Source organism: Lolium perenne, chromosome 6 (genome assembly GCF_019359855.2).
Source record: "Lolium perenne isolate Kyuss_39 chromosome 6, Kyuss_2.0, whole genome shotgun sequence".
In the NCBI taxonomy this organism is placed as follows: domain Eukaryota; kingdom Viridiplantae; phylum Streptophyta; class Magnoliopsida; order Poales; family Poaceae; genus Lolium; species Lolium perenne.
Genome location: NC_067249.2, coordinates 89,299,198 through 89,309,462, shown reverse-complemented (window position 1 = coordinate 89,309,462; position 10,265 = coordinate 89,299,198). Strand labels below are relative to the sequence as shown.

Here is a 10,265-nt window from a genome sequence, read left to right as displayed (position 1 = left end):
TTATCTCTGAAAAAGGTGTTGCAGTCATTCCAGATAAAGTTGAAGCCGTTCTTGACTGGAAGACACCTAAGTCAGCTAAGGAGATTCGAAGTTTTCTCGGTCTGGCAGGTTATTACCGCTGATTCATTGAAAATTTCTCCAAGATTGCCAAGCCAATGACCGATCTTCTCAAGAAAGATAAGAAGTTTGAATGGTCAGAAAAGGCTGAAGAAAGTTTCCAGGTTTTGAAAACCAAGCTGACTACTGCTCCTGTGCTCGTCCTTCCGGACACAAGCAAAGACTTCGTTGTCTATTGCGATGCCTCTCTCTAAGGGCTCGGATGTGTGTTGATGCAAGATGGTCATATGGTGGCCTATGCCTCTCGACAGTTGAAACCACATGAGCTCAATTATCCTACTCATGATCTCGAGTTTGCAGCTGTGATCCATGCTCTTAAGCAATGGCGACCTTACCTTTATGGTAATCGTTGCGAGTTGTACTCAGATCATCAAAGTTTGAAGTATCTTTTCACCCAGCCGGATCTGAATATCAGACAGAGAAGATGGCTGGAAGTCATAAAAGATTATGACTTGGGTCTCAACTATAAGCCCGGCAAAGCCAATGTCGTTGCTGATGCGCTAAGTCGGAAGTCCTATTGCAACAATCTGATGGTTAAGCAAGCGCAACCTTCTCTCTATGAGGAACTTGCAAAACTCAACCTTGAGATTGTTCCTAGTGGATACCTTGCTAATCTAGAGGTGAAGCCCTCTCTTGAAGACCAGATCAATAAGGCTCAGAAGCAAGATTCTGGCATTACCGAGATCAAGAAGAACATTGTTAGCGGAGTTGCTAAATGTTTCTCCATTGATGATCAAGGTACCGTTTATTTTGGTAAGCGTCTAGTCGTACCGGATAAACAGGATCTCAAAGAGCTAATCCTTAAAGAAGCTCATGATTCACCCCTTTCTATCCATCCTGGTAGTACCAAGATGTATCGGGATCTCCGCCAAAGATTCTGGTGGTCCGGGATGAAGCAAGAGATCACTAAGTTTGTTGCTGAATGCGACGTTTTTCGTCGCGTAAAGGCTGAACATCAAAGACCTGCTGGCACTCTCCAACCTCTATCAATTCCAGAGTGGAAGTGGGATGAAATTGGCATGGATTTCATTACCGGTCTCCCCAAGACCAAAAATGGAAGAGATGCTATATGGGTAGTCATTGACCGTCTATCCAAGGTTGCTCACTTCCTTCCTATCCGAGAAGACATAAAGGCTAGTCAACTAGCAGATCTATATATCTCACGAATAGTCACTCTTCATGGTGTTCCTAAGAAGATCGTCTCTGATCGTGGAAGTCTTTTCACCTCAAAGTTCTGGTCTAGCTTTCAACAAGCTATGGGAACTCGTCTTTCCTTCAGCACAGCCTATCATCCTCAAACCGGTGGTCAAACCGAAAGAGTGAATCAAATTCTTGAAGACATGCTCAGGGCCTGTGTTATATCCTTCGGTAAAGATTGGGAAAAGTGCCTTCCATTTGCCGAGTTCACCTATAACAACAGCTTCCAATCTAGCCTGGGCATGGCACCTTTTGAAGCTTTGTATGGCAGAAGGTGTAGAACTCCTTTGAACTGGTCCGAAACTGGAGAAAGAAAGTTCTTTGGACCAGATATAATCAATGAAGCAGAAGATCAAGTTCGCATCATTCGCGAGCGTCTGAAAACTGCTTAGTCACGTCAAAAGAGCTACTATGATCGCCATCATCAAGAAGTGAAGTATGAAATTGGTGATCAAGCTTATCTTCGGGTCACTCCTCTCAAGGGTGTCCGTCGTTTCGGTATCAAAGGCAAACTAGCACCTCGCTATGTTGGTCCTTTCCGCGTCCTTGCCAAGCGTGGTAATGTTTCTTACAAGTTGGAGTTACCTCCCAACTTTCCTGAAGTTCACGATGTCTTCCATGTGTCCCAACTCAAGCGTTGCTTCAAAGATCCTATCCGTGGTGTTGATCACGAGACTCTTGACCTCCAAGAGGATCTAACTTATCGAGAACATCCTGTTCGTATCCTTGATGAAGCCGAGCGTAAAACTCGACGTCAGAGCATCAAGTTCCTGAAAGTTCAGTGGTCTAATCATTCTGAGCAAGAAGCAACCTGGGAACGAGAAGATCGTTTACGATCTGAGTACCCTTCCTTCTTTTCTAAAATCTAGGAATTTCGAGGACGAGATTCTTGTAAGGGGGGTAGAGTTGTAACATCCCAACCTTGTCTTTATGAATAAATGAGTGTTCATGTGCATCTCATGCATATAGTTTGCATTTGAATAAAATTTGCATCAAAGTTGAATTGTTTTACAATTATGCAAATCCCTCTCTGTTTCTTCTCCATTCAAAATCTCTCAAGATTTATAAAATAAACAACATGGCATTGTTGTTATTCAATAAGTCCATGTCTGTTCTTTTATTCTATGGTAATTTTGAGTTGTCAAAATTTGATTCAAAATAGATTTGAATTTGGTTTTGAAAAGAGAAACAAAAATCAGAAAAAGAAAAGGAAAAAAGATAGAGGGAGAAACCCCTCTCTTCCTCTTCCTGGGCTCAGCCCACTCTTTTCTCTCTTTTTCCCTCCCTGGCCGAACGGCCCAAGCGGCCCAGCAGCAAACCCACCCCAGCCCAAACTTCCCCCAGGGGGGTTTTCGCAAAACCGCCATCGTCACCCCCGCCGACCAAAGCAGGAGCTGGCAGCGCCATGGCCACCCGATGCTCCGGCCGGCCACGATCGTCCCCGCCGCCCCCGGCGGCTATAAAGCCCCGCCGACCGCCGCCCCTAACCCTAATCCCCCACTTCTCCCCTTCCCCGCGGTCCTCGACGCCCCCAGAAACCCCAACCCTAACATCACTGCCGGCCGGCCTCCAGCCAAATACGTCGCCGGCGAGCGTCCCCGGCCGTCGCCGTCGACGCCATCGAGCTCCTGGTGAGCTGCTGCTTCCTCCCATGCCCTCAGCTCCCTCTCTCTCCCCCTCTAGCCCCGCCCCCGCATGCACCTGCCCCAGGCCGGCGCTCGACCTCGCCGTCGGCCGTGCTCCGGCGGCCAATAGCGGGCGGCGCCGCCACCCCTGGACTCCCCACGTCGAGGCGCCCCATTTGCCCCTGCCTGCGAGCCCGATTGCCCTCCGAATCGCCCCAATTGCAACTCGGCCGAGCTTCTCTGTGAGCTCATGGCCATGCTGACGTCAGCATGACGTCAGCATGACGCCATAATTGCTTTTTCCTATTTTTCTGTATTTTCTGTATTATATTTCTGTATTTATTTAAATAGAAAATAATATGACATGTGGGGTCCCTTGTCAGGATTTTAATAATTTAGGAAATATTTTAGAAAAGAATAAAATTATGACAAGTGGGTCCAAATTATTAAACTTTTATTAATTTTATTTAATTCTCAGAAATTGTTTTAAAATGAATTAAATCCTGGAAATTCATAAGTAATTCATTTTAAATCAGAAAAATATAAAATTATATATCAAAATGATCAGAAAAACAAATCCTAGTTGTTTATACATGTTTCATACATCTTTGAACCAATTAAATATGAGCCTTAGTAGAAACCCTAATTTGACCCCTTTCATATGTCGGGGTTCGAAGCCGAACCCCTTTAATTTCCATCGATGCACCTAGGGTTACCCAAACCCCTTTAATATGACATGTCATCATATTTTATGTGCATTGCATTGTACCTTGTCTTGATTGTGCTCTTCCTTTCCGGTATTTGGTTCTTCTCGATAGGGACCGAACGCGAGCCTGAGATCAACGCCCCCGAAGAGCAGCACCCGAACAACGAGGGACAAGGCAAGCCCTAACCTGGTTCATATATGGTTTCGAAATGCTTTACTTCTGGTTCTTACATATTGCATCCGCTTCAAATATGTTTTATCGACAATTCTAGATATCCTATGTGTGCATATTCCATCCTCGTAGCCCAGAGTTACTGATCCACCGCTCCCAGCAAAACTAGGTCTGAGCTTGTTCGCATCGCTAGAGCCGTATATGTGTTATGCTTAGCCATGCTTAGCTGTTGAAGTCTGATCCATCCGGTTGATGAATCAGAGCTACGAATGAACCTAGTTCGACAGGATGACGTGGTAAGATCAGTGATGATGTTAATAAACATGCTAAAGGCTTGGATGGGCCGCCACATGGGGATGTGGTGATTTGACTCGTTCTCGCCGATACTAGGACCTGAGTTCTCGCCTTCGGAACCAAGACTGAGCGTACAACCACACGGGGCCCATGGGAACCCCTTGGCCCTAACTTACCTAGCTTACCCATGAGTCAATTAGTTTGCGAGTTCCATTTGCCATACGCATGGGGGAAAGGTGGAAAAGGTTTTCAAAGTGCATCATACAGGGCGTGGCTAGGGTGAAGGATGCTGGAGGCATTGAACTGGATCCCCTGCACACAATGACCGGGACCGCCTCGGAGAATGGCTACCTACGATGACGGAGCTCCCCAGTTAGTTTGACTCATGGAATAGGCGAAGTAAGGGAAAGGTTTTGGTCGACCACCCTCTGCTGGCACACCAAGGAACTGTGTTAATCTAGTGGCACTAAGAGTCGGTCGACGCGTGTGGGTAAAGTTGTACACCCCTGCAGGGTAAATCTTTTCGAAAAGCCGTGTCCACGGTTATGGACGACTTGGTGATGGATTCTGTGATCATAGACAACTTGAACCTAATCGTAAAACTTGATGTCAATGTGTGATAAGGATCCCTTCTCAGGGTGTCGAGGGGGTGATCCTAGGTGATAGGTTCAGGTGATGATGAAGATTCGATGGATTCAACATGATGATCTTAGAGCTAGAGTTGATATCGCTCTCTTATCCCTTTTAAAAATGGTCTGATTAGACGAGCTTCTGCTCCCTCCTATTTACAAAGGAAAACTGGCTTTCCGCAAAATAAGCTCCACATAAAGCCTCGCATACCCGCTTTGCTAACAGGTTGTACTAAGTCTTGCTGAGTCCCTGTACTCAGCCTTGCATGTTTTGTTTCAGAGGAAATCCTTCCAACTGATGGTGGCTTCTACCTCGACGTCGACGAGTAGTTCAGAGTTCCTCAGGCGGCAGCCTGAGACTTATGGGCTGGGACGTCGCCTTATGTTATGGCCTCTTAGGCCCTTTGCAGTCTGGTTATCCAGATAACATAATTTGCTTTCCGTTGCTTGTTGAATTGTGGTCAGTGACCTCTGCGTGTAATAAATTTGGATCTTAACTCTGCTAAGAGTTGTAATATATTTGCTTTCGGTCGTAGAGTCACTGTTGTGTTACCGAGTCTCACCCTGTAGGCCCTAGAGATCTAGGTTAGGCTTATGCCAGATGTGATATCTGGGTTTGTCTAGCCCTGACCTCCGGGGTCACGACAGGCACTCATCGCTTCGGTATCAAAGGCAAGCTGGCGCCAAGATACATTGGTCCTTTCAAAGTTCTAGCAAAGCGTGGTGAAGTTGCTTACCTCCTTGAACTTCCTGAGAAGCTCTCCAAAGTGCACGATGTCTTCCACGTGTCACAGCTCAAGAAGTGCTTCAAAGATCCGGGCCGTGCAGTTGATCACGAGTCCATTGACCTCCAAGAAGACCTCTCCTACAAAGAGCATCCCGTTCGGATTCTTGATGAAGCTGAACGTCGAACTCGCAACAACTCTGTCAAGTTCCTCAAGGTGCAGTGGTCGCACCATTCTGATAAAGAAGCAACTTGGGAGCGGGAAGATCAACTCCGTTCCGAGTACCCGTCCTTTTTCTCTTCTTCGTGAGAATCTCGGGGCCCGATTCCTTCAAGGGGGGGGGGGGGGGCGTTTGTAACATCCCAAGAGTAATACATAGATCCATTTTACCTTTCTTGCATTGTTGTCATACCATCATGTTGCATTCATGCATATCACCACCTTTGGTTTTACTAAATTGCATTTGCCTTTGGTTTTTCTTTGTTGCTTGTTGTTCCCTCCTTCTTCTTCTTGGTTCATCCCCTCCTCTTGTGATGTTCCAAGAAAAGCACACACCTTTCCTTTCCCCTCTTTAACCCTAATACACATAGGTCATGCCAAATTTTTCTATAATTTGGTGTCACCTCAAACCATCTCTTCTTTTCAAACCCTATGTGCAACCCTTCTTTTAATTTTCTCTTACCATCATATGTGATATGGTGGAATCTCTCTCATACTCTTCTCTCCTCTTTTACAAACAACAACTTCTTCTCAATTCATAAAACAGATTTGTTTTGGAAAAGAAAATAAAATCAGAAAACATAAATTTAAATAAAGGAGAAACCTAAACCCTATCTAACCTAAAACCTAACCATCTAATCTACCTTTTCTTGGCCGGCAGGCCCAGCTCCTATCTTTTCTTCTTACCTTGGCCCAAACCAGCTCACACAGCAGCCCACCTCCTGGCCCATGGTCCACCTTACCGAAGGGGTAAGACCTCCCCTTCGTCAAACCTTTACACGTAGGAGGAACACACTGTATCGGGCATGGCCGACGTCCCTGCTCTCCACGTCGCCTCCACCTGCTCCATCCACGGTCTCCCCTCCTCTCTTTTAAGCAGCTGCGGCTCCCCTGGAGAAAACCCTAGCTAGCTTCTTCCCCATCGAGCGCCGCCACACCCTTTTCCTCCTCCTCCCAAAAACCCTACTGTGAGAAAACACCGCCGCCGTCTACCGTCCGTCGCCGCCGCCATGGACGCCGTCGACGCTACCTGAGCACGGGAACGGGACCCTCTCTCCCTCCTCTACTTCCTGGACGCCGTCAAGGACTCCAACTCGCCAAGATCTGCACATCTCCTCCACGACTGCAACGTCTACGTCACGGGCACCTCCTTTCTTCTTCGACTCCGGCGCCTCCCCTTCGTCTCCGACCACCCCAGGGTGAGCACGTCCCCTCATATCCTCACTGCACACCATGCATCGCTCAGTCGTTGAAGGAATCGCCGAAAACCGAGATCAAAACGAGGTTCTGGAAACAGAAATAGGAAACAGTTTTCTGCTTCGCGGTGCTCCCTTTTCGTCGTAGTTTCCCGGCGTCTCAGTTTGTTTCAGCACGTGTTCTTGGTACCGATAGAAGCACGGCAGTACCCTCTCTCTCCACAAATTTGATTCGCCCAAAACCGTGCAGTAACGCCCTCGCCATCTTCGTTCAAAGTTTGGTCCAGAAACCTTTTTCAGTTTCTGCTGTTCGTCGCTGTCACACGGACACCGACTTCCGACGGATCCCACAGCCGGTACAGGCCAATCCAGCAAGAGATCTTTGCACCATTGTAAAGCCACGAGTTTGGGATACAATTTTGGCTTTGGAATTACTCGATTTCATTGAGTATTCGCGACGCCATCGTCGTCGCAAGTTGGTGCTGCGAGCTGTTCAGCCGAGCGCCGCCGTTCCTCGGTCCTTTTTCCGGCGAGCCTCGCCGTCGCCACGGTGCACCTAAACGTCTCAAATCTGTCCCGTTGCAATCTCCCCACATCCTTCTTACTCAACTACATCGAAATCCCATCTAGATCTGCACAGAGCTCTTGTCCTCCTCGTTTTAAATCTCGTGCACGAAACGTCTGCAGCTGTCCAATTCTTCAGCTTAAGTGTTAAATTCTTCAGTTAACTGAGGCAATACCATATGTCTCTAAACAACCTGTATGCATACAAATCTCTAGCAGCAGCATACTGGCTACCATCCTGCTTCCTTACGCGCGCGGCCTGGGTTCGAATTCCCTTGGGCGCGTTAAACCAAAACCCCTTTTTGTTTTTTTTTCTTGTTGTTTGTTTCTAAATTTTTTGAAATCTGGATACTTTTCAAAGTATTTAAAACTGCACTTTTACAAATCCGTTTTGGACAAACCATATGTCCATTTTGATCAGCTCTTCATGATCTATCCATATATGAACTCTGATTTGGTTTTTGGATAAATAAAATTTGGACATAATTAAAATCTGAGTTAATTTGGGTAATATGGCATAATTCATATCTTCAATTCTACAATTCCAAATTCAACAAATGATATGTCCATTCTCATCAGAAAAATGAGAGGTATTCAAATCTTGCATCCTCATGCATCATTGGCATCATCTCTGAATTGTCCAGATTAAATATGCAACATGAACAAAAACTATATGTGAGGGTGTTTATCATTTCATGTGAATTATGAGCACCCCACTTAATTTTGCCTTGCACAAATCATCATGCCATGTCATCATGCATCATATTGCGCATTGCATTTAATTGTATTGATTTGTGCTTTTACTTACCTTGTATGTGCTATTTGGTTCTTCTCGAGTAGACGCCAAGCCTTGAGCAAGATCGAGCAGAGTACGAGTTCCCTCACGGAGGATCGTGTCGGTGCTTCTACCTCTCGATCCGACAAAGTAGCCCACCCCTTCACCTATTTTACTTTTACATGCTCTTTTGATCTATTGCTATCCTTATGTTGCGATTCTGTTGTGTCACGTGTCCTATCAACCTGTTACCTATATGTCCGAGATACACCTCCTCGCCCTACCTATTGTTTGTTGTTTGCCAGCTTTGCGAGTCGTAGGCGAGTTTAGGATTTTTGTTGATATCTCGAAATGTTCGGGATATCTTGTTGGGATATTGACACATGTACTACCTTTTCGAAAATGAAGTGGATAACTTTTGCTACAACTAAAATTTCTAAGGGATAATAATATTGCAGAGGCATCTGTGAGCCCCTTTGCGAAAGCATCGGAACTTTGACTTGCTAATGTCCCATAGGACCCGAGTTCTTGTTATCTGTTTCTAAGACTGAGCGCGCTAACCACTCGTGGGAGGTTTTATCGGGACCCCCCATCACCCATTACCATTTCTCAAGTCTGTTGAAAAGGGGGCCACAACCTTGGTTTTATTTGCCTATGCCATGTATGCCATGCTTTTATTACTGTTGCCTTCGGGTGTTTACTTCCTGTTGCCTTCGGGTGTTTATATTATGTACTGTACCCCGCGGGACGTTTAGCGAAGTGTGTGGTTCGCACGCCTAGCCGCCGACGCAAACCCTGAGTCCGCATCGGAGTACGGCCGAACTTCGTTTCGGGTAGCTTAGTCGGGTGGCCCCCCTAGGCATTCTTGTTGATTTGGGAACGGTCTTGTTGTGAGACTCCGCACTTGCTATGCGGGTTCGAGCATGCGTGTATGGTAACATTGGTGCACCCCTGCAGGGTAAATCTTATCGATAAGCCGTGTCCACGGTTATGGACGACTTGGAGCTGTTTAACTCGATCATAGAACAACTTACACCTAAAGTTGTCGCTAATAACTTGCTAATCACTTGCGTAGTAAGTTAGCCCTATTATAATGGAATGGATATAAAATTGTCAACTGTGTGAGTGCCTTGTTAGTACCTCTTGGCTAAGGGGGATCACACTGGCTGGGTTGTTGATTGCAGAGTATAGAACTGCTAGAATATGCGCTCTCTCACCTTCTCTATTAGACGGATGTTGTAGCGTGTCTCTATTGGATAGTGCTTTGCTGCCGCTAAACTCCACATATAGCCGGGCGAAGTTTACACCGCCCACCAGCAAGCATAGCTGGTCTTGTCTCGCAAGTACGTGCCAACGGTACTTACCCTCGTTTTTCTCCCTCTTTTTCCGGAACCCGCTTTGCGACAAACAGGTACGACAGATGATGAGCAGTACGCAGGTGGCTACTTTGTCGAGTTCACGGACGGCGACTTCGTTGCGTAGCAGGATCGTTCCTAAGGCAGCAGCCTGTGGCTTGTTGGTTATGGAAACACCGCTTGATTATCTTCAGGACTCTTAGTCCAATTTGGATCTTGTCTGTACCCAGACTATTTGACTATCTTATGTATGATGTACTGATGGGATATGTTTCCCTATTGAGTGTCATTTGGATCTTGCTCATTAGAGCGTTGCTATATATATGAACCTTATTTCCATCTTTTGTGTCATACATAGTCATGTTGTGATATTCAAGCTGTATTCTACCCTTGTATCCTATGCACAGTGTGTGTATGTGTGAAGTGCACAGGAAGGTGAAGCACTTAGGCCTGGAAAGTCTACCGTGAGCCTTTGAGGTGGGTGTTGTGTGCATGGGCGTGTCGAGCTGTTGCTTGGCCTACCCATATGCTTGGGAATGCGAGGCGACCTCACGGTCCTTTGTAGTGACCTCATGCACATAAACCCCTCTTACCTGCGCGCTCTGGGTTTTCCTACTCCTGGGGCTTACAATCACATGATCCAGTCTCATTACAACACTTGATCTAATGATCATTACATAACACATAGCGG

At 46.3% G+C, this 10,265-nt stretch overlaps 1 long non-coding RNA gene across 1 annotated transcript; it reads left to right on the top strand.

The window, feature by feature from the left end:
- Nucleotides 1-6,509: 6,509 nt before the first annotated feature.
- On the top strand, nucleotides 6,510-9,950 carry LOC139832244 (uncharacterized). The gene is made up of 2 exons (XR_011747062.1): nucleotides 6,510-6,883; nucleotides 9,631-9,950. It is a non-coding gene; the product is annotated as an uncharacterized lncRNA (long non-coding RNA).
- Nucleotides 9,951-10,265: the final 315 nt, after the last annotated feature.